Genomic DNA, 23,045 nt, shown 5'->3' on the forward strand with positions numbered 1-23,045 from the left:
TGCTGAAAGTTTAACCAATATTGATCATGTTCTAAAATTGACATCCTAGATGAGCTCCACTGAAATTTAATTCTTGGATAGCAAGATCAAAATAGAGGAAGGGGCAGTCACCACTAGTGTCTACAGAAAGGAAACTGCAGGGACTACCATCTTACACTTTAACAGCTAGGAGTTTTTTCACTAGCATCCCATGTTGTAAGATGGTAAGGGCCAAACAGACATGTAATAATCTTGCATTCCAGATTAAGAAAGACCACATTCTGAGAAGGTGAAAAAAAATTGATATTCCAACAAATCACCTATGATAGCGAGCCTTAAATCAATTGCAGTCTACATAGAACAGTCACTATTCCCTAAGCCTAAGGAAAACAAAATCATCAGCAATAATCCCATTTGACTGAATACTACTTTCAATGGGGAATCTCAAAAAATATGGTCCATAACAAATAAACACTGGGGTATTTTGAAAAAAAGATAACATCTTAGGTGCAGATGTAGCCAAAAATCCTTCAGTCACATATAGGAAACAAGATCTTTAGGTGATATTGTAACCCACAGCTATTTCACATGAGATAAACCCTGTGGTAACTGGGTGAATGAACTCTACAAATGTGACAAATGAAATGCTTACAGGAATTGTACTCATGTAAAAGAATACACCATGCTTACGAGAAAGAAAATAGTTATTGATAATTACTCGTTCTTCTAATTTTTGTATTTATATCTTGAATTATTCATGTGGTAAAAGGTATGTTGCCAACACTCTATGAAAAAATGCATTTTTGAATACCCAAGAGCCATTAAACATATGAATGCCACCTATCCGGTGGCAAGACGTTTTGACCTGGAGAATATCAGGGACTGTTAAAATCTTATGTTTTTTGTGATTGACAGAGTCCAGAGGAATATACATAATTGAATAAAGCCTGTTTGGTACCTGGAGATGAAATACATAACTGACTTATAGTCAAAATATCCCATAAATTAAACAGGGATAAAGAACTGGAAAAACATGTGGAATAGGAGAACAATCTTTGTTACCTGCACATAAGCATGTGTCATTTCTCATTACCAGTTATCAATGTTTGCATTGTGGTACTCTATGATTGCACCGCCCCAATGATTCACTCGCATGTCATTCTCTGTTCTACATAGATATATGGATATATCTTGTATACCATTTTGGTATACTATGAGGGTATGCAGTGACAAGGAGCAGGATAGGTCTTCATTTCTAATTATTCACTATGGCCGTTATTTTTGGGCTTCCTGATTTGAATTATGGCAGACCATATATAATCTATTACACCTTTTCAGAGTGTACTATATTGAATTTTTCTCTTAACCCCTTCCATGCTCATGACGGAACGGTTCCGTCATCAGCGTCAGTGCTCCGGTGCTGATGACGGAACATTTCCGTCATGAGCCAATACGATTTTAAACCCTTCAGCACTGCAGCGAAATTCGCGCAGCACTGAAGAGGTTAATTGAAACTATCCACTAGGGTTTGGATGTTCGTTATAGGATGTTTTAGGTTGTTCATTTCGCAGAAGCTCACCTACAATACCAACCTATTTGTCTCCATGTCAGCTTAAAGATTATTCCCATCTTCCAACCAATGCAATTTATTTATTTCACAAATTCACTTCCACTTTTTTCTATAAACACGTGAAACTTGATAAAAAAAAAAAAATGGCATCTGTTCCTACTATTAGAATTCTAATGTATTGGGCGAGACTATTGGCGCTTTCTTTTTGTCTATGGTGAAATAATTAATATCAACAGTTTACCTATTACTATATATAATGTTGATTTTTATTTACTATTAGGTTTAGGAGCAGACACATAGGGCCCCATTAGGATGTCGGGCGGATCGCCACCGCCATGCGGGCAGTGGCGATCCGCCCGACATCCTTCCCCGCCTGCCACCCATTTCCCTCCTGCCATATTACTATGGCGTGGGGGACCGTGGCGGACGGAAAGCCCGTCCGCCACTTTTCTGCCCGGTCAACGAGTTGGCCGGGCGGAAAAGGCTTTCATATGGTGGCGGTGTCTGTTAGACACCGCCATCCATATTATTATGTGGGCGGGAACATGCTTTTCCGTGGTGGCAACATGTGGGAATGTCTTGTGGGGGCTTGTTGTGGACCCCCAGGGACTCCGGGGAGGTGGGGGGTGCACAGGGGGGGTACCTATGGTACCCCCTTGCACTTCACTGTACAACGTGGCAGGGACCGCACGGTGCCTGTCACGTTGTGCATTGAAGTGCGCAGTGTGCATTTTCAGCATTGCGGCAGGCGGTGCTTCCAGCACCGCCCGCTGCAATGTTAAAAATGCGGGATGCGCCCACCAGTGTGGCAGGTGCATCCTAATGGCCCCCACGAGACCGCGGCCCTTATGGCGGGCGATCCCGTTTTACGTCGGGATGGCGGGCGGACTTCCTAATGGGGCCCATAGTATTTAAAAATGGGTGATGGAGAGTATATTTTCAATGTTGAGTACTTTGTTCAGTTTTTATATTTCCTTTGGGTGGTGGATTTCACTCACTTTAACAAAGGCTCTAGGAAGATGAAACACATCAGATCCTTACCATTTCTAAATAAATTGGCATTTTGGATGATAACCTTGAGGGCCCATCTTTAAATACAGAGGAGGGGACATGCGGCCACCCCCTCTCAGCCACTAATGGGCCCTGGGAACCCCATACTCTGGAGCTGAATATTTAAAACAGGGGAGAGGTCATGCGCTCCCTTGAGCTTGTAAAGGCCCCGGGAGCCCCATCCCCCAGGGTCAGCTCACTAACTGTGTCCTGACGAGCCCACCTCTGAGACACAACATTTTCCCTGCCTGCAGGAGCGCAAGCAGGGAAAGTATGTCGGTGCCCCCCCCCCCCCCAGTATAAACTTTAAAACATTTCCCATCGGGAGGGAGCAAACATTTGTTCCGGTGCTCTTGGTGGAAGGGAAACTTAGATTGCCCCCCACCGGTGGAAGAAAGCAAAAACAGCTGCTCCCACCATGCGGGAGCAAGACTGGCTCCTGATGCACCCATGATGGATGCATGTGGGGAGACAGTGGGACCGTGGAGGCCCTGGGGCTCCTCTGCGGTCCCCAACAGTGTGTGCTGTAGGTGCCCCAGGGCACCTATGTAAGGCCCCAGCAGATGGCTTGGGAAGGGAAACTGCGTGCCTCTCTCCACTAATAACAAGAAAGGCCTTGGAGGATGGGCTCCCTGGGTCCTGAGGTGTCTAGGAGAGGGTGGCTGTGCACCCCTTCACTCCATTGGGCCTGAAGTGACACTGGGAGCGGGGCTGCGCATCCCTTCCCTTAATTGAAATAAAAGGACTGGGGAATGGGTCCCTGGAGCCTTAAAGACTCGGAGAGGGAGCTGCGCAACCCCCTCCCCAATAATGTGTAAAAAAGGATGTCTCTGGTGCGTCCTTAGCCACTAAAATGAATAATAAATGAGCGGCAGGAGCCCCTCGTTTATTATTCACTGCTCTTTCTAAGAGCACCCCATAATTCCTTGCCAGGGCTTTCTTGTTTATTAATTTTGTATGCTTGGTGGTGCCCTTAGAATAGGGAGGGGTACTACCTAGCATTTTGTTAATGTTGTGGGGGATAGGGGGATGCAGGAAGTGAAGCAGCACCCCAGAAACAGGAAAAAAACAGTAAGGGGTCCATTAGGATGTAGGGCGGATCGCCACCGCCATGCGCGCGGTGGAAATCTGCTCTACATCCTCCCCCGCCCGCCACCCATTACCCCCAGCCATATTAGTATGATGGGGGACCCCGGCGGACTGAAAGACTGTCTGCCGCTTTACTGCCTGGTCAAGGAGTCGACCGGGCAGAAAAGCATTTAATATGGTGGCAGTGTCTGCTAGACACTGCCATCCATATTAGTATGCAGGCAGAGAGCTGCCACCATAGCAGCATGAGGAGTTTACAATTGGAGCCCCTTGCTAGGCCCCAGGAAGTTGGGAGGGTGGGGGGGCACATGGGGGGGACCTATGATACCCCCCTGCATTTGCATGCACAATGCAGCAGGCACCACGCGGTACCTGCCAATTTGTGCATGCAAATGCACAACATGTATTTTTACCATTGCGATGGGTGCTACTGAAAGCACCACCCGCCGCAATGTTAAAAATGCGTGATGCGCCCGCCAGTGTCGCGGGTGCATCCTAATCTCCTCACGGGACTGCCGCACATATAGCTGGCAGTCCCGTTTTCTGTCAGGATGGCGGGCGGATCCTAATGATGCCCCAGGTTTCCTGGGTCATTAAAACCATGACCCCTGGAGAGCTTAAAATATTTTTAAAGCACACCTAGCTGGATCTCTATGCTCTTCAGATGGAGTGCAAGGCCCTCTTATGGTTGTTTTTTTTAATTGTATTTTGTGGGCTAAAGCTTTTAAAAAGAAGACTCAGAGACAAGTTTGTTTTATTTAAAAAAAAAAAAGAAAATTCAGCTCATAAAAAGCCATAAATGAACTATGCATGTTTTGTTTATTTCAAAATTATTCAACATTTTTATAATGATCATTGCATTGTATGAAATACTGAAATATACACTAGACAAAAAATATTGGTGATTTTTGGAAAAAGATGATAATAGGGTCACTTTTTATATAGTGTTGTGGCTCTGGCAAAGTCAGTCGGTCTTCCTGAGTGCAGCCAGGACATTCGAGGTGTTATAGTAGGGTGGAAATTTTAGTGACAATGTAACATTTTAAACTAAAAAAACCACTGTAATTCACCAATTATAGTTATCTCAAGTAACTATAACTTGTGCCCTAAAGTAACTGTAACTCGTGTCCTGGCCATGGACACCTAATTACCCCTCATATTACATCACTCATGACATATTCCATAAAATCATTGATAAGATCACTGCAACATTTAAATTGACATTATTCATGACAAAACTGTGCATGGCGAGGGCCCAAATTATAGTTATTTTAGGGCATGAGTCATAGCTAAATGATAATAACTATATCTGGTGTATTTCAGCGGTATTTTGAGTTTAAACCATTTTTATTCAGTAAAAAAATAAATATCTATATCTAGCTTTATATATATTATTCTCTGAAAAAAACGAAGGTTAAAGTAACATTATAACTAGGCGAATTTCTCAGTGACAACATTAAGATTTTGAACTAAAATAGCACATAAATTCACCAGTAATGTTAGCAGCGCTAACTATAACTTGCTCCCCTCCATGCACTGCTTATCACCTCACATATGACATCACTCATGACAAGTTCTATAACATAATTTCTGACATCATTGATGACATCATTGATGACATCACTGATGACATAATCCAATGAGTGTTCTAGTTTGTTTTATAGTTTACAAAGCGGTATATAACTATCATATAACTTTTCTATCTAATTCTTTATAGCATGGGTCCGGCTAATTGGTGTGTTTACAAAGTGCATGTGCTCCTGATGGGTGCACTGACAGAATATCAACCACAGAAATATAGATGTAAAAAATATCAAAGTAAAATATCGATTGCAAAAATATCGACTCCCTATACTTAAACAGGTATATCGGAAACAAATATTGTTTACAATAATATAGTTGTCTTAAATATCGATTTTAAAATATATTTTTTAAAATATTAAAATACACAAAAATTAAATTCTAACTTTAATTTATAATGTTTTACAATTAAATGCATATTTTAACAAATATAACAAATACACTCATTTAAAAAAATGTAAACACACACATATATATAGATATATAATATACATATATATAATTATACATATATAAAAATATAAACTAATATTTGTATTAATAATATACTTTTAAAAATCTTAAATAACATATTATCAAAAATATATGTAAACTTATTTAAATATGCCAAAAACACAAAATATTCAAAAAAAGGTAATCAATGTAATTTAAAATAAATATTAAACAACCCACATATTTTACAATTTAGTTAAAAATAACTTACAAACAAAAAATATTGCAAATTATATTATTATTATTATAATAAATGAAGCAAATAATTATATAAATTACAACATAAAATACATTCTTATTAATTAAAATAAATACATATACATTTCCCACCAAATTAAAAATATATTTTTTTCTACTAAGTAAATACATAAATAATTACTCCCATCCAAAACAACACAACAGTAACAAAATATTTCACACAACACAAAAATAAAATTTACTATTCTAACTACAATTAATATAAAATTACATAAAATATAATATTAAAAAATACTACAATTTACTATTCCCATTACACTTTACACAACTATAAAATGTTTTCCCACTCCAGTGAGTGCAACAGTAGGGTAAGTGCTGGACAGCGCAGGGGTAAAAATTACTATTCCCACTCCAGTGAGTGCAACAGTAGGGAAAGTGTTGGCCAAAACACCCAGCCAGACGGCCTTTTTACCCCCGCCACATTAGCATGGCGGGGGGGTACCGCGGCGGATGGAAAGACCGACCGCCGATTTTGTAGGCAATTGTTCCCGATAATATGGTGGCGGTGCCTGCAAGGCACCGCCATCCATATTATGATATTGCATTTTCAATGCCTTTCCATGGCAGAGACTCCTCCATGGAAAAACATGCAGAGTTTTCTTTGGGGGCCCGTTGCAGACCCCCAGGGTGGTGGGGGCCGCACTTGGGGTATCCATGGTACCCTCCAACATTGGCATGCACAAGGTGGCAGGCACTGCGCTGTGCCTGTCACGTTGTGCATGCCAATGCACAACATGCATATATTGCATTGTATCGGGTGCTGCTTACAGCACCGCCCGCCACAATGTAATATATGCGGGATGCCACCGTGGTGGTAGCATCCTAATTGGCGGTGCAGGACCGCCACACCACTGGCGGCCGGTCCGAGCATCGCCATCCTACTTAACCCTTTAGTCCATTTACTTCCTACCCTATAACACCACACAACTCACAACCCACATCGGAAAGAAAGTATTTGCATAATTAGCATAATTCATTTTCAATTAAACAAATATTAATTAAAAAACAAATTAAAACACATAAACTGTAATTAACTTCCCAGACTTTACACCTATAATCCCCAAATCCCACACCTAAATTTAAACAGTAAAGAAAATAATTACACTATTAAAAAAAATCAATTAAATAACTAATAAATACCTAATAGTATTTAACAGCGAATTATAAAGTAAGTAAAATTAATGTAGTCCCCACCCTTCACCCCTATAAACCCAAAACCCACACACAAAAAAAGTATTTAAACAATGGTCCTAATTAATGATCAATTAATTATTTAATATTAATTCTCAATGAATTATTAATTAATAAAAAATAAATTACTCCTCACCCTTTACCCCTACAAACCCGACAACCTGCAACTAAAAATTATTTATGCAATTTCTATATTTAATGGTCAATTAATTCATTAATATTAATTGCCAACTAATTATTAATTAAAAATAAATTACTTCCTACCCTTTATCCCTATAAACCTCACAACCCGCACCTAAAATTAATTACACAATTACCATAATTAATTGTCAATTAATTAAATATTATTAAACACAACTAATTATTAATTAGTTAACAATAAATTACTTCCCGCCCTTTACCCCTATAAACCCCACAACCCGCACCTAAAATTAATTACACAATTACCATAATTAATTGTCAATGAATTAATATTAATAAACAACTAATTAATTAAAAGTTAATTATTTCCCACCCGTTACTCCTCTAAGCCCACAAACTGCACTGAAAATGTAGCCTAAAAAATTAAAAACACAATTAACATTAAAAAATCTCAATTAAATATTAATAAATAAAAAACATTAATACATTTACTATAACTCAATTACTTCCCACCCTATTCCCCTATAAACCCACAACCCACGACTGAACTAAAAAAACGCAATATTTAATTAAAACAAAATTAATAACTAATAAAAATGTAACACATATTAAAAATATAAACAATACTTATACAAAAAAATACATCACATACATTTAAAATATGTACTAGTATACACAAAACTAATTTAAAAAAAATCTATATTTCTTACCTTAAAGTTGATATTCTTCATCACGATATTCTTGCTGTCGATATTTCTGTGTCACGATATTTGAAATCTGATATTAGTGAAAGTCGACATTTCCAACTCGATATTTTGACTGAATACCCTCCTAATGCACCATAGCTGTGTAGAGGTCTTGAACACATTATAAATGTTTGCATTCAAGAGTAACTGTGTGTGCAAATGACAGTTGACTTGTATTCATTATGCTCCACACAACATTTTGGTTCTGCAGAAAAAGTTTCCAACAGGAGAAAGATTCGACGTAGATACTAATTTTTGTAAGCAGCCTTGAGTTGTTAGAGAGAATTGGGTCACCATGATAATTTATACTTTACATGGAAGAGCGTATGCAGCAGGTACTAACTTATGTATGCAAGCTTGTTTTGGTTTATAAAAAGGTCTGTAAAGTTTTCCCCACAGTTTATAGGGTGTAGAGTGCAGGTAGTATGATCTTTAGTACCTTGAGATCTTGGTTACTTTTTTAGCAAATAGTGTCATTTTTGACAATTGTGGCATAAAATGTACACTGTTATTAGTAGATTCTTTTGAATAGTATGTGGTGTATTTTTCTCATTAGAATTCCCTGTTTGCAAACATTGTGGTATAGAATTAAATCTCTTGATAGAGTAAACACTGTTTAGAGTACTCAGTTCTTTACTGATATCATCTTCCTTTCTTAATGTAGGTTTGGTGTGTGTCAGAGGTTTGAAACAGATAAAAGTTGTCTGCAGTAGGGCGTTTGTATTGGCATTAACTATTTAGGCTTTATCTGAACAGTTCTATCCAGATTGAATACTCAATTAGGGTTCCCCATATATCGTTGGTTGATTGTTAATTTGAACTATACTACTTGTAAGGAAAATGCTCAGATTATCAACCTTTAAGCCAGCTGCCTCTGTGGTGGAGCTATATAAGGCTCAAGCCAGAGGAGCTACTATGTATGGGGCAGAGCTTTGGGGGCACAGTTCCACCATAGAACTTATGAAGCTAGAAAACAACTTCATGCGACAGCTCATTGGTTTACCACGTAGCACCCCACTGGTACCCCTCCGCATGGACTTGGGCATGAGGCCAACTGATCAAGAGATTGCCCTCCGGCCCTTGACATTTTGGAGGAGGCTATGGGTAACTACCGAGCTGAGTGCGTTTAAAGAAGAGCTGAAAGAGCTACTCCCCAGACCTAATCACAGCAAAACTCCATGGTTTGCCCACATTAGAAGCCTTGCCATTAGGATTGGGCTACCGGATCTTTGGCTATCTCCTGAGTCATTCTGCCCCACGATATCCAGGGCGGATCTCGTGAAACAGCTCAGGCAATCTAATCTGCTGCTTTTATAGGAGAGCACTAAAGAAGGCAGGTTGACCAGGGAGTTTTTACAAGTAAAGGAGACGTACATAAAGTACAAAGACGTAAAGACGTACAAAAATCCTTTCTGGACGCAATCCAGCCACCAATGGGGAGGAAATTGTATGCGCAATTTAGATGGGGAATTTACCTCTGGCAGATTATACCAGTTCATGGGCACCGGAGAATTCGAGTATGTGCCCTAGTTGCAAATCAACGGTTGAAACTGAGTTGCACGTTTTATTTTTCTGCCCGGCATACGTGCTACCCCGCAAACGCTGGGTAACCCAACTATGTAAAAATCTAGGGATTACTCGCTGTGCCGAGGCCTTTAGAGTTTTAAAATATGATACCGAACCTCCAATTGTATTCGCAGTATCACAGTTTTTAAATGCCATGTGGCATATTAGGAGAAGTGTTTTTTATTATCTCATTGTGCACTTTAATGTTTGTTCGGGTCATTTCTTCTTTTTTAGAGAATTGTATTGTGTACCAAGTGTTATTTTTTTAATCATGTATATATTATGATAATGTTTTTATTGTATAAATGTATTTATTAATTGAGCTTCTATAGCGCAACAGCTACCCGACAGGGTTTCCCGGCGCTGAGAAATGGCAACTAGCAGAGGGCAAAAAGGAGACTCTAGTTATTGATTAAAAAGCCAGGTCTTGACGGCTTTACGAAACCGAGCATAGCAGACCTCCGAACGAATGTCAAGAGGGAGAGAGTTCCATAGCTTGGGCCCCCAGAAAGCAAAAGACCTTCCACACATTCTGGACAACTTGATCTTAGGGACAGTGAAAAGAAAATGGGAAGAAGAACAGAGGGAGCGAGAAGGAGAGTAGACATTCACAAGGGTTTGCAGATAACTGGGAGCAGTATTCGTCCTAATAAATTGTGTACATATTCAGGAAATGTTTATCATGCATTTTTATGGCCTAATCGGCCGAAATAAAGTTTTTACAACAACAACAACTTGTAAAGCCATAGCAATTTATAGATCAATTTGCAGGAAAATAAAGTTTGGATGATGTCATTTGAGATGTCATTTAAGATGTCATCAGTGATGTCATAGAACATGTCATCAATTATGTCATATGTGAGGTTAAAAGCAGTGCATGACTGGGGTGCACGTTATAGTTAGCTCACCTAATTATAACTGGTGAATGTTTGTGTTATTTATTTAGTTCAAAACATTAATGTTGTCACTAAGAAATTCACCTAGCTATAACATTACTTTAACTTTTGTTTTTTTCAGTGATATTCTAGTTTTAAAAAAAACAATATCTTTTTTATCACACCTAACTATTATATTATTCTAACCTTTGTTTTTTTCCATTGAATATATATGGAGGGACTAGCCTCTCTGCCGAGACCTCTCTCAGTAATGATAGGAGTGGGTAGTAGGGGTTGGGGGGACTGCACTCTCTTTTCAGACCTCTGTCTCAAATGACGAGTGTGTGTAATAGGGTGTGGTGAGGGACTGGCCTCTCCTTTCAGACCTCTATTTTAGATGATGGGTGTGCATAGTAGGGTGTGTGGATGAGCCTTAACTCTACTCACAACTCTTCTCAAACCAATGAGCATAAATAGTAGAGTCTGATAAACACCATCTCCGTTAAGACTCCTTTCTGCAGTAACAAGTATGCATAGCAGAGTGTATTCTGACATTACCTACTCCTTCCTACTTTTCATAACCCTGCGAGAGTCTCATGAGTTTATAACATTTAAAAAAAAAAAATTAACATTCAAATCATCATCATCATCAAATCTTTATTTTGGTAAAAATTACCATGAAAGACACAGAGTCAAAAAATGAGTTGGCTGTATGTCAATATACATCAAAAGATGCGCTTCAGTAATAAAACTGTACAATTTTATAAGGTAGCATTAGAAGGTAGCATTAGATGTAAAAACTCGCGAGGATAAAAATAAACATAAAAGTAAACTACGGGAGATACATACATCTCAGTGTCCTCGTAAATGCAAACCATCCCGATGGTAAAATATAGGCAGATTTGCAGATACATATTCTATTTAAGCCAAGTTCTGGTGGAGATGTGTTAAGTGCTCTATTTTACATTAGTTATTATAGTAAGATAGCATTTCTAACATGGATTCTTGGCAATGATGAATATATCAGTCAGGGAGATGGATCAGTCATCTGTCTATGCAATACAAGCATTAAACTATTTTAAACATTTGTTGCAAAACAATAAAAAAAACTTAAAAGATTGCTAAGCAATGTTGCTTGCTCTTTCAGATTTGCTATCAGCTGTGGCAGCAATATTTTAATAGGAATTTTAGGCACGAATGCTGGTCATAGGGTTAGGCCAGGAAGGATTCACCACTTTTCTTCTAATTGCCCATGCAATTCCAAGGTATTTTGCAATAGCACACACAAATAGAGGTCTTGCATCAGATTTTAGTATACGCAGAGCCTCTCTGTGAGCTCGCATGCCAAGTTCTCTGCAAACAGGAGAGAGCCATCTACTCCTGGGTTTAGTGTATGCTTTGCATGCAAAAAGGAAGTGAGCATTAGATTCCTGTGGAGAGGGGCGACAGGGACAGCCCTTTAATAATGCTTTGTTAGGCAGCCATAGATTTGTAAATAGATTAATGGTCAGGCAGCCAAATCTAAACTGAATATATAGTTTTCTATCGGTCGGCACTTTAATAATATCGAGGTAACTTTCAAGGGTGTGGTTGCACTTAACATTGTTAAATTCCTCGGTCAGTCGCCCTCGATTGCAGGCTAAAACGGTATAGTGCTCAGCCCCTTCCCAATAAAGGATTTTTATCTGACTTTTAGTGAGGGGTGGTAGAGAGCTGATATCGTGTCCTACTAAACCTTTGTGTGACGAGAGGCTTTTAACGTGTTTTGTCCAACCAATTTTATGCAAAGAATCTAAGTCGCAAATATCTTGGAAGGCAGCAGCATACAGTGACAATTATGGGGTGGATACCAGCCGATACCAGAACAGTAGAGGGCGAATCTTCACTAAGTAGCTTAATAGACTCCTGAGGCGGAAGCCGGGAGATTTAGCTGAGTTTTAAAATATTGAAATCTGTCACCATTGTTTTTATTTGTGTCACGCTGCTCCCTGGGCACTTCCCCCCTGCATACCTGCTGAGACATCCTCGCGCAGCTCTTGATAACGCTGCCGCGGGTGGGAAAAAGACACATCCGCCATCAGCCTCGCTAACCAGGCCACGCCCACTTCCGGGAAGCCACCCCCCTTTCTCTATTAAGGCGCACTGAATTGACAAGCGCGCTCCAGAGAATAGACTCCTGAGGCGGAAGCCGGGAGATTTAGCTGAGTTTTAAAATATTGAAATCTGTCACCATTGTTTTTATTTGTGTCAAGCTGCTCCCTGGGCACTTCTCCCCCTGCATACCTGCTGAAACATCCTCGCGCAGCTCTTGATAACGCTGCCCCGGGTGGGAAAAAGACACAGCCGCCATCAGCCTCGCTAACCAGGCCACGCCCACTGCCGGGAGGCCACGCCCCCTTTCTCTATTAAGGCGCACTGAATTGACGAGCGCGCTCCAGAGAATAGACTCCTGAGGCGGAAGCCGGGAGATTTAGCTGAGTTTTAAAATATTGAAATCTGTCACCATTGTTTTTATTTGTGTCACGCTGCTCCCTGGGCACTTCCCCCCCTGCATACCTGCTGAAACATCCTCGCACAGCTCTTGATAACGCTGCCGCGGGTGGGAAAAAGACACAGCCGCCATCAGCCTCGCTAACCAGGCCACGTCCACTGCTGGGAGGCCACGCCCTCCTTGCCACTACAAAGATGTGCATTTGTAGAACGCGCAGCGGACGAGCGCAGCGGGCGCGCCGTCAGTGTGCCAAAGGCGCGCCAAAGGTAAGCCCGTCTGCGCCCGTCCGCGCAAAGGTAGCGCCATGGGCCAGTTATGCTGCCTGCCCTGGCCCTTATCTTGATCGGCTTCCTTCTGGGGGCTCCTACTCCAGGGAGGCGCTCATCCGAATAGGTAAGCTCCATGCGGATAAAGGAACTCTCTCCCTGTCACTAACGTCGCACCCACGAGCCGATTTTCTGTGTGACGATCTTTTAAATTGTGGGCTTCTTAATGTTAGGTCCTTGCCTAAACATAGTACTGAGATCCAACTCCTGATTGAGACATTCTCTTTATGACGGAAACTTGGACCCGTCCTGACTGTTTGGTTGACCCTGGATTTGCGTGTCCTCCTGGGTTTAAATTCACACCCCTAGGCCTACTGGTAGAGGCGGGGGAGTGGGAGTTATTTTTAGAGCATCCTGTTGCATCAAGGCCCTTACTTTGGACCCTACTCTGGGCACTGAGCTGTTAGGACTATCAATACAGACCCACTCCTGGACTAATGTCACTGTGATAGTATGTTATCGCCCGCCAGGGTCATTTAGCCTTCAGCAGCAACAAGCATTACTAACTACCTTAACTAATATCGCCTTCTCCCATCATAAGCTTCTTATCCTTGGTGATTTTAATCTCTGGCGCAACGGGACCCTTGACTCGGGTCTCGGGAACCTATTCCAAGCCTGTGATAGTTTTGGTCTTTCTCAACTTGTTACTAAAGCCACCCATACAGCTGGTCATCTCCTAGATTTGGTCTTCGCGGCCCCCGACCTGGTGGCGATGGGGGAAACCTTACCTATGGATTGGACTGACCACTCACTCGTTAAATTCTTTATTCACACGAGCAGCGGTCCTCACAAAGCTCCCGTGTTGTCTAGGGAAATTAAGTGCAGAGATTGGAGGGCTCTCATACGTTTGCACCTTACCGGTGATGTGTTCCATTTGGAACAGCTCTTCAATGAGAAGTTGAACATAGATGAAAATTACACCTCTCTGCATCAGAATCACAACGGTCCTCGATGCCCATGCCCCTTTAAAAACACGTAGCTGTAAGGGCAAAGACTCTGCCCCCTGGTACAATGACGAACTAAAAAATCTAAAACAGGGATGCAAACAAGCTGAGAGAAGGTGGAGACGCGATTGTAATAACACCTCGAAAGAGCTCTGGAAAACTAAGGTCTCTACTTATAAGAATCTGATTAAAAAATCTAAAGCTGAATACTATTCCTCGCTGATTTGCAACACCACCAACAACTCCAGGAGTATTTTTAACATACTAAACAGCGTCACCAACCCGGAGTGTTCCAAGAATGCGATTGTCCCGTCCCAAGACCTTTGTGACAACCTTGCCACATTTTTTAAGGAAAAAATCGAACTCATCCTTAAAGACTTGGGCATGCCTCCGGAGCTCGTCCCCCCACCTGTCCTGAGTCCTGTTTTTCCGGTGGACCGATTGGCTGGCCTTGCCTCGGCTACGGCGGAAACGCTACTCGAGTTCCCTCCACTTACCTATGAGGCTTTCATTGAGTTAGCTAGAGGGATCGTTTCCGGCTCTCCTATGGATCCGGTGCCTCCCAAAATTTGGAAGGAATTTGAGGATGAACTATTCCCCCCTCTTCACCAAATCTGTAACCAATCCCTGGTGACTGGTACTGTCCCACCTCATTGGAAACGGGTGTTAGTTTCTCCTCTGTTAAAGAAGCCCTCCTTAGACCCTGACTGCTCTAAGAACTATCGGCCCATCTCCCTGCTGCCTTTCCCCGCCAAGATAGTTGAGCGTTTGGTCAGCAACACACTCTCCAACCATCTCGAACGCAATCTATTACTAGATGGGGACCAATTCGGTTTTCGGCCTGCCCATGGGACCGAAACAGCCCTCATCACCGCTATGGACGAGCTTCAAAGGCGTGCAGACAGAAGACAGGCAGCGTTCCTGATCCTGCTCGACATGTCTGCCGCCTTTGACACGGTGAACCATAAGATCCTATTACGGCGGTTGTGGGAGGCGGGAGTGAGAGACACCGCGCTGCAATGGTTCCATTCATTTCTGCAGGATAGGCAGCAGGCAGTATCTATGCCACCTTTCCAGTCAGCCTTTTCCCTGGTAACACATGGAGTCTCTTAGGGCTCGGCAATCAGCCCAATTCTTTTTAATATATACCTTAGACCTCTGATTTCTCTCATCAAAAGCTTCGGCATCAGGATTGTGAACTACGCCGACAACACGCAGATGATCCTCTCCCTGGAAGGCGAGGACTCAACTTCCTTGGAGGTTCTACACAACTGTCTGCGTGACACGTCTAGGTGGCTGAAGGATAACTCCCTTCAGTTCAACGCAGGAAAGACAGAGGTGCTCTTCAGTGCAGGTACTAGGATTCCCCAACCATTTCCATTTAATTTTTGGCCCCCGGAAACTAGGTCCAATGTACGGCCGGTGAAATCTGTTCGCAACCTTGGGGTCATGTTGGATCAGAGGCTCAGCATGGAGATGCATGTTCAAAAAACGTCTGCCTGTTGCTTTGCCATCCTTCGCTCCCTAAGGAAAGTTTTGCCCCTGTTACCTACCTATGCCCGCACCCAAGTGGTCAGATGTACCATCCTTAGCAGGTGGGACTATTGTAATGCCCTCCTGCTCGGGTGCCCTGAGTTCCTGCTGGACAGGCTCCAGAGGGTCCAATCAGCTGCTGCTAAACTGGCTCTGGGGCTGCCAAGAAGTTCTCATGGAGCGTCCGCATTGGCAAAACTGCACTGGCTTCCCATAAGGCAGAGGATTCATTTTAAGGCCCTCTGTATAGTTTTTAGGGCTCTCCATGGATCTGGCCCAGTTCCCCTGCAATCTAAATTTGCCTGGTATACCCCAACCAGACAGCTTCGATCCTCTGACGCTAAACTGAAAGTTGTTTCCAGATTCAGGAAGGTCAGAACCGGTGGCAGATCCTTCGAAGTGACTGCCCCCAGACTATGGAATACTCTCCCTATCGAGATTAGGCACATCAATGAACTCCTCCCGTTCAGAAGGAAGATTAAAACTTGGCTATTCCCTTGTTAGCCCGCTCTCACTCCTGTCTCTTTTGATCTCTCAGCGCCAGGATGCCTGCAACGGTGATAGTCGCGCTTTACAAATGTCTAAAATAAAATAAAATAAATGAGTTTGATGCCCATATCTAGCAATAATGGACATGCGGGGGTACTCTGTGGGAGAGAAACCAAATTTTTAACCCGTTTACTGCTGCCGTTATTTCTGCGCAGTGCAGGCATTCTAAGGAGTGGGCGGGGCCACGTCGGCCGTTGGCCGCACCAGGCAGGTAGTGCTTGCGACGGCCAACAGCCGACGGCAGCACGGAAGGGGTTAAGAAACCTGTTCTCCAGGGATACCAAATTGTTGGCTTTTGCCATCCCCCAAAGCTCAGTACCATAAAAGGCACTGCTCACGGTCTTGCAACTATACACTTTTAATGCTGGGGCAACAGGCTTAGTGTGGGAGAGGCGGTGTTCTTTATGCAGGACCCCGGTCACCTGGGAACATTTGAGGAAGGTCTTGTTAAGATGGTGGTTCCAGGCTTTATCCTCAGAAAGTTTTACTCCCAGATAGTCGAAGGAACTGACTCTCTCCAGTGGGACGTCAATTAGAAACTGGTTGCCCTTAAAAGATTTGTGAGGGTTTAGAAGCATGAGCTTGGTTTTTGCTGTATTAATTTCAAGCCCCCTTCAATCGCAGAAGAGCTTGAAGTCGGCTAATAGATTCTGCAAGCCCTCTGGGGTATTTGAGACGAGAATCGTGTCGACTGCGAATAGTAGGGTATGGATTTTTTCGCTTTGCTAGGGTCGGGGCATACGCTGGGATGGCAGATAAGGCCTCTGCTATATGATTAATATACAATGAAAAAAGGGTTGGGGCCAAAACGCATCCTTGGCGGACTCCCCGCTGCACCATGATGGGGTTAGTGACCTGTTCCTGGCTGCCCCACCTGACCCTAGTAAAGTCATCATCATGAAGCCTAATTAGAAGTGAAAGAATACCTGCAGGCATGCCCATCTCCCTAAGCACCCGCCACAAATTCTTCCTGAGAACAAGGTCGAATTAAGTTTTTAGGTCAATAAATGCAATGTACAGACTCCCTTTACCCAACAAGACCACCTTCCAGTAGAGCATATAGAGTCGAAAAACGTGATAGACTGTGCCCGTTTTCCGCCTGAAGCCCGCTTGGAGGGAGAATAGAATGTCATTTTCCTCCATCCAGTCCGTAATTTTCACTAGAAGTGAGCGACAGAGGACTTTCTGGACAGTCGATCAGGCTAATCGGCCGGTAGTTGGCTGGCCTATCGCCCTCCCGCAATGTCGTTAGAAAGGGTTAATATGTATGTGGCTCAGTTTTCCCTATCTGACTTGAAAAGATCTCCTGGGATGCCGTCAGGGCCTGAAGCCTAGGCGGGAACGATTGCATCCAGTGAGGCCAATATTTCCTTTCTGGTGAATATTAAGTCGTATGGAGGTTGGACTGGATCATGGGCTAGTGCTTCCATAGCTTATGCTGAGGGAAATGAATATAGAGAACTGGAGTGTTCCTGCGACTGCAGAGGGGGGATATTGTTGGCTAGGGGCGGGGACCTTTCGTGCAATAGACCAAAAATGCGGGGATCGAGACTCGAGAGAGAGACTCTCCTAGTTCTACCCACCGCCTTTCATCCCAATCCCTCTTAGCCTTCGTCTGGGCTAGTTTATACTGCTTCCTCAGTTCCCGGATTGATGGAACGTCCTCGTGCCGTAGGGCAAGGGTCAGCTGTCTTTTTTAGGCTCGGCACTATTTGTTTCGACCTGGAATTATGTTGGTAAGTGGTAAAGTTCTTAGCCAATTATTAAAAAAACTTAGAGTGTAAGGTACTCCAGCTGACCCTGATGAAACTGTCTCTACCTCTAAAGGACAAAAGTTCCAGGTGGTTCTCAAGATCTGGTTTTAATTTAGCGAGCTTAGGTTCGCCCACTATCATTCAAATCATCACAGTACTTATCTCTAACACACTTCCTCTCAAAAACAAGGAACACAGTATGTATTCCTACTAATAGAGAGTATTGAGAACTCATCTACTCCTTTTTACTATTCACAATCCCACATGAGACCCGCGAGATCGTAGAAATGAGCTGCAAACTGAATTTGGTGTAATTCTGTTCAGCAGTTTTTGCTGTAGCCATGTCTAAAGAAATGTATGGGAAATGAAAGGGGATTTTGCATTGTGGTGCCCCCGTTTTTCTCAGCCCCCACTTGATGGTTCGTGCCAAACATTTCCAGGAAGGATCTGAGGTGGATGATCTTTGTTTTCAGAAAGTTTAATAAAGATTCGACAAATGGGGCCAAAGTTATTAGCAAACCAAAAACTGCTCCTATATATTTTTTTATATATGGATATATATAGTTATGTATATAGATATATAAAAAATATATAACAACCAATCGGCCACATCCATGGTTGTGCCTTCTGGAGCTTTATACATTTTGGGTATTAAAGGTTTATTCATTCTATCTATTCATCTTCAGCCTCTCCATATTTTGCGGAGAGATACTGGCCCTTCTTACCGTGACAACTTCCCCGGCTGCACTGAACACATGCTGTGAAGATACATTGGCTACCGGGCATGCTAGATCCTTTATCGCCATCCTACTGAGTTCTGGTCACTGTTCCTTCTTCCCATGCCAATAGGTCAATGGGAATTGTTCCAGGTAGACCTCTGCTGGGTCATCCAGCTCCAGATATCCGTGGCCGATCTTCTTAATTGTCATTGTTATTGACACTTGCTGTGTCCATGGTGCCTGTGCCTATGCACTTGATCTATGTCCTACCTTATGAAATTAACCCATTGCAGGTGTTTGACATAACACTGTTGTTGCTGACACTTTAGTGGACTGATTTGCATATGGTCAGGTCTGAACTGGGTGGCATGGTGAGCAAAAGAATGATGGATTTAACCCAGATGTAACCCAGATCTCTTGGCTGGGGCGACTGTTTTGATTTGTTCGGCATTCTGTCCATCAATTGTGTGTCTTTTGCTTTCTCACCACTTTAGTAGTAGCAAGCAATGGTGTTGAGTTCTGTTGCTGCTGGTGTGACATACTTCTGGAGAGGACTCAGTGCCAACAGCACAGCCCTCTGTTGAGGTTTAAGACAACCCTTCAGTTCTGCCATTGTCTCTCATTTAAAATTGTGTATCTTCTGGATTATCCACTTGTCTGATGATTTAGTTCTTGTTAACTGATACATCCAATGTCGAGAAAGGAATCAAAGTGGCTAGCACTCTTTTGTACTGTGGACCCAGTATTGTGACACAGATGTTCTTGTGAGATGATGCAATTTGTTTTTGCAACCTTTGATTTGTGTTCAAGCAAAGAATTAAAATATTGACCAAGGCAGTTTCTTCTTCATTGACACTGCTAAATGTTTCCTCCATCTTTTGCATCTGTTCCTGCAGCCGGTGCAACAACGGAATCGCTTGACTCATGGTACTGTTCTCCTCGCAGGCTTCCATGTCAAAATCTCTAAAGGCGGTAGCATTTGTGCCCGGCACTCCACTAGAACCCATTTTCTACCTCCATCATCAAGACTTTTACTGTTGCATCTCCTCTCCTTTGTAGTACATAATCATTAATGCACCTGTACTTCTCAAACGGGTGGTGCAGTTTGTAGTATGTAGAATTCCAACATGTTGGATCCTCCTATATGAGGACTAGTCTGTAGGCACTCAGAATGATCCTCAGCTGCTACTGGAATTTGAACGAATGATTGAAATGAGTCCACATTCTATGACAACAGTGTGCTAAACATAGGACTCTCAATAATCCTCCATCAATCATGGCTTTGACAGTATTACTTCCATTTTCAGTAGCAACAAATCCAATGCTGGGACATCGAGGTTGACGCCATTCATAGATTTTGACATAAAATTTTTCCAAGATTTTGGAAGGTGTATGTGATTTCTCCATGGTGAACATCTTAACTGTTGCATACTGTTAAATGCCCTGAAAAAGGCTTCAAGAGTGGTAGGACCAGTGGCTAGTCTTTGCTTCACTCCCTTGAAGGGGAGCCTCTGTGCAGTGATGCACATGAAATCTGTTGCTTGACAAATGGTAGATATCTCTGTCATGAGTTATATGGACTGAACAATGCTCTCCTTCATTGCTTCACCAATCAATTCCAGCACTTGAGGTGTAGCGACGGCACAGCAACAGTGTAAAAACAGGTCAGACTTAGAACCATCTATTATAGACAGAGGGTCTCCACACGTTCTGGAAACCCCTCTTGTGCTTGAAAGAAAAAGGGAGAAGGGCAAGGGTAAACATTTTCGCCAGATTCCAACTGTATGAATGGACATTCCCATGGTTCATTGGTACAGTGACTGCTTGATAGTTGATTGTTGTGGCTGTTTTCCTTGTAATAACTTCACTAGTGACCTACAAGGAACAGGTAGGCTGATTTGGCTATTTGGGTGACTGTATCCCTCTGTTCCTTGTGCCATTCTGAGGTTGCTGCAGCAATGACAGTAACTTATGGGGGACAGTTACTGGGCTGCTTCACATGCCACCAAAATTCTCTTCTTTTTCCTTACCATGACCTCCTTTTATCAGTTCAACTTCTTCTCTCTCATCCACAGCTATCTTTGTGAAGTGCTTTTCCAATATGATTTTGTGTTGATATTTTAGACGGGACAGTTGGCCCCTGGTATCATTACCACAAAACATGTGTTTGTGACAAATAGAACATTTAGTGATGTGAAAGGAGAGCTTTGTTGCTGTGCCAAATTCTGAAGAACTTGTTGAAGAGGAGCTAGGCAGTTTTGTTTGCCATTCTTTAGGGTGGGCTGTGACTGTGGTAGGGTGGGTGGTTGCAGAAGATTTTTGAAATCTTTACAAATGGAAGGAGGCTGTGTTGATGGAAATACATAATTTGAAGCAGGATGAATTGAGGTGGTTTGTATTTCCTCTGTGCAACTCTCCACACTAAGAATCACTGGCTCATTATTACCTTCCTCACTTCCTAGGCTTTCGGGAACCTTCCTTTTTCTTTGCCTCCTGTGGCAGGTTTTGGTCGGGCTTCAATCTATGTCAAGATCATCAGAAGGGAGCTTAGTGGGGATTTCAAAGTTTTCTTTCTTTTCATTGCATTAGATTGTGAAGTCGATGTGTCCAATGGAAGAGTAGTACAAAGGGGGTGGTGATGGACGGAGCATCTGAACCAATCAAACACTCACACCCAGTCAACAGATCTGGGTTTTATCGATCACCGTTCTTTAGCCCACTCTGCCACCCCAGTTCAGACATGGCCATATGCAAATCAGTCTGACCCTGTGCCTCATGGGAACAGTCCAGCCCGAACTGCCAAGCCATGCCTTCCCTGGACCGGAAACAAGCTTCCGAGGACCGGTTTCTGGCATTTCAGCCGTCTTCAGCCCGGCTTGCTTGAATCCAGTGGCAAAGTGAGCAAGGGACTCACGTCTGAGCATACCCTGCCAACTTATGGTGAACAAAGTGGTACAAAGGGGGTGGTGATGGACAGAGCATCTGAACCAATCAAACACTCACACCCAGTCAACAGATCTGGGTTTAATCCATCACCGTTCTTTAGCCCACTCTGCCACCCCAGGTCAGACTTGGCCATATACAAATCAGTCTGACCCTGTGCCTCATGGGAACAGTCCAGCCCGAACTGCCAAGCCATGCCTTCCCTGGACCGGAAACAAGCTTCCGAGGACCGGTTTCTGGCATTTCAGCCGTCTTCAGGCCGGCTTGCTTGAATCCAGTGGCAAAGTGAGCAAGGGACTCACGTCTGAGCATACCCTGCCAACTTATGGCGAACAAAGTGGTACAAAGGGGGTGGTGATGGACGGAGCATCTGAACCAATCAAACACTCACACCCAGTCAACAGATGTGGGTTTAATCCATCACCGTTCTTTAGCCCACTCTGCCACCCCAGTTCAGACATAGCCATATGCAAATCAGTCTGACCCTGTGCCTCATGGGAACAGTCGAGCCCGAACTGCCAAGCCATGCCTTCCCTGGACCGGAAACAAGCTTCCGAGGACCGGTTTATGGCATTTCAGCCGTCTTCAGCCCGGCTTGCTTGAATCCAGTGGTAAAGTGAGCAAGGGACTCACGTCTCAGCATACCCTGCCAACTTATGGCGAACAAAGTGGTACAAAGGGGGTGGTGATGGACGGAGCATCTGAACCAATCAAAGAATCATACCCAGTCAACAGATCTGGGTTTATTCCATCACCGTTCTTTAGCCCACTCTGCCACCCCAGTTCAGACATGGCCATATGCAAATCAGTCTGACCCTGTGCCTCATGGGAACAGTCCAGCCCGAACTGCCAAGCCATTCCTTCCCTGGACCGGAAACAAGCTTCCGAGGACCGGTTTCTGGCATTTCAGCCGTCTTCAGCCCGACTTGCTTGAATCCAGTGGCAAAGTGAGCAAGGGACTCACGTCTCAGCATACCCTGCCAACTCATGGCGAACAAAGTGGTACAAAGGGGGTGGTGATGGACGGAGCATCTGAACCAATCAAACACTCACACCCAATCAACAGATCTGGGTTTAATCCATCACCGTTCTTTAGCCCACTCTGCCACCCCAGTTCAGACATGGCCATATGCAAATCAGGCTGACCCTGTGCCTCATGGGAACAGACCAGCCCGAACTGCCAAGCCATGCCTTCCCTGGACCGGAAACAAGCTTCCGAGGACCGGTTTCTGGCATTTCAGCCGTCTT

Source organism: Lissotriton helveticus, chromosome 6, assembly GCF_964261635.1.
Source record: "Lissotriton helveticus chromosome 6, aLisHel1.1, whole genome shotgun sequence".
NCBI lineage: Eukaryota > Metazoa > Chordata > Amphibia > Caudata > Salamandridae > Lissotriton > Lissotriton helveticus.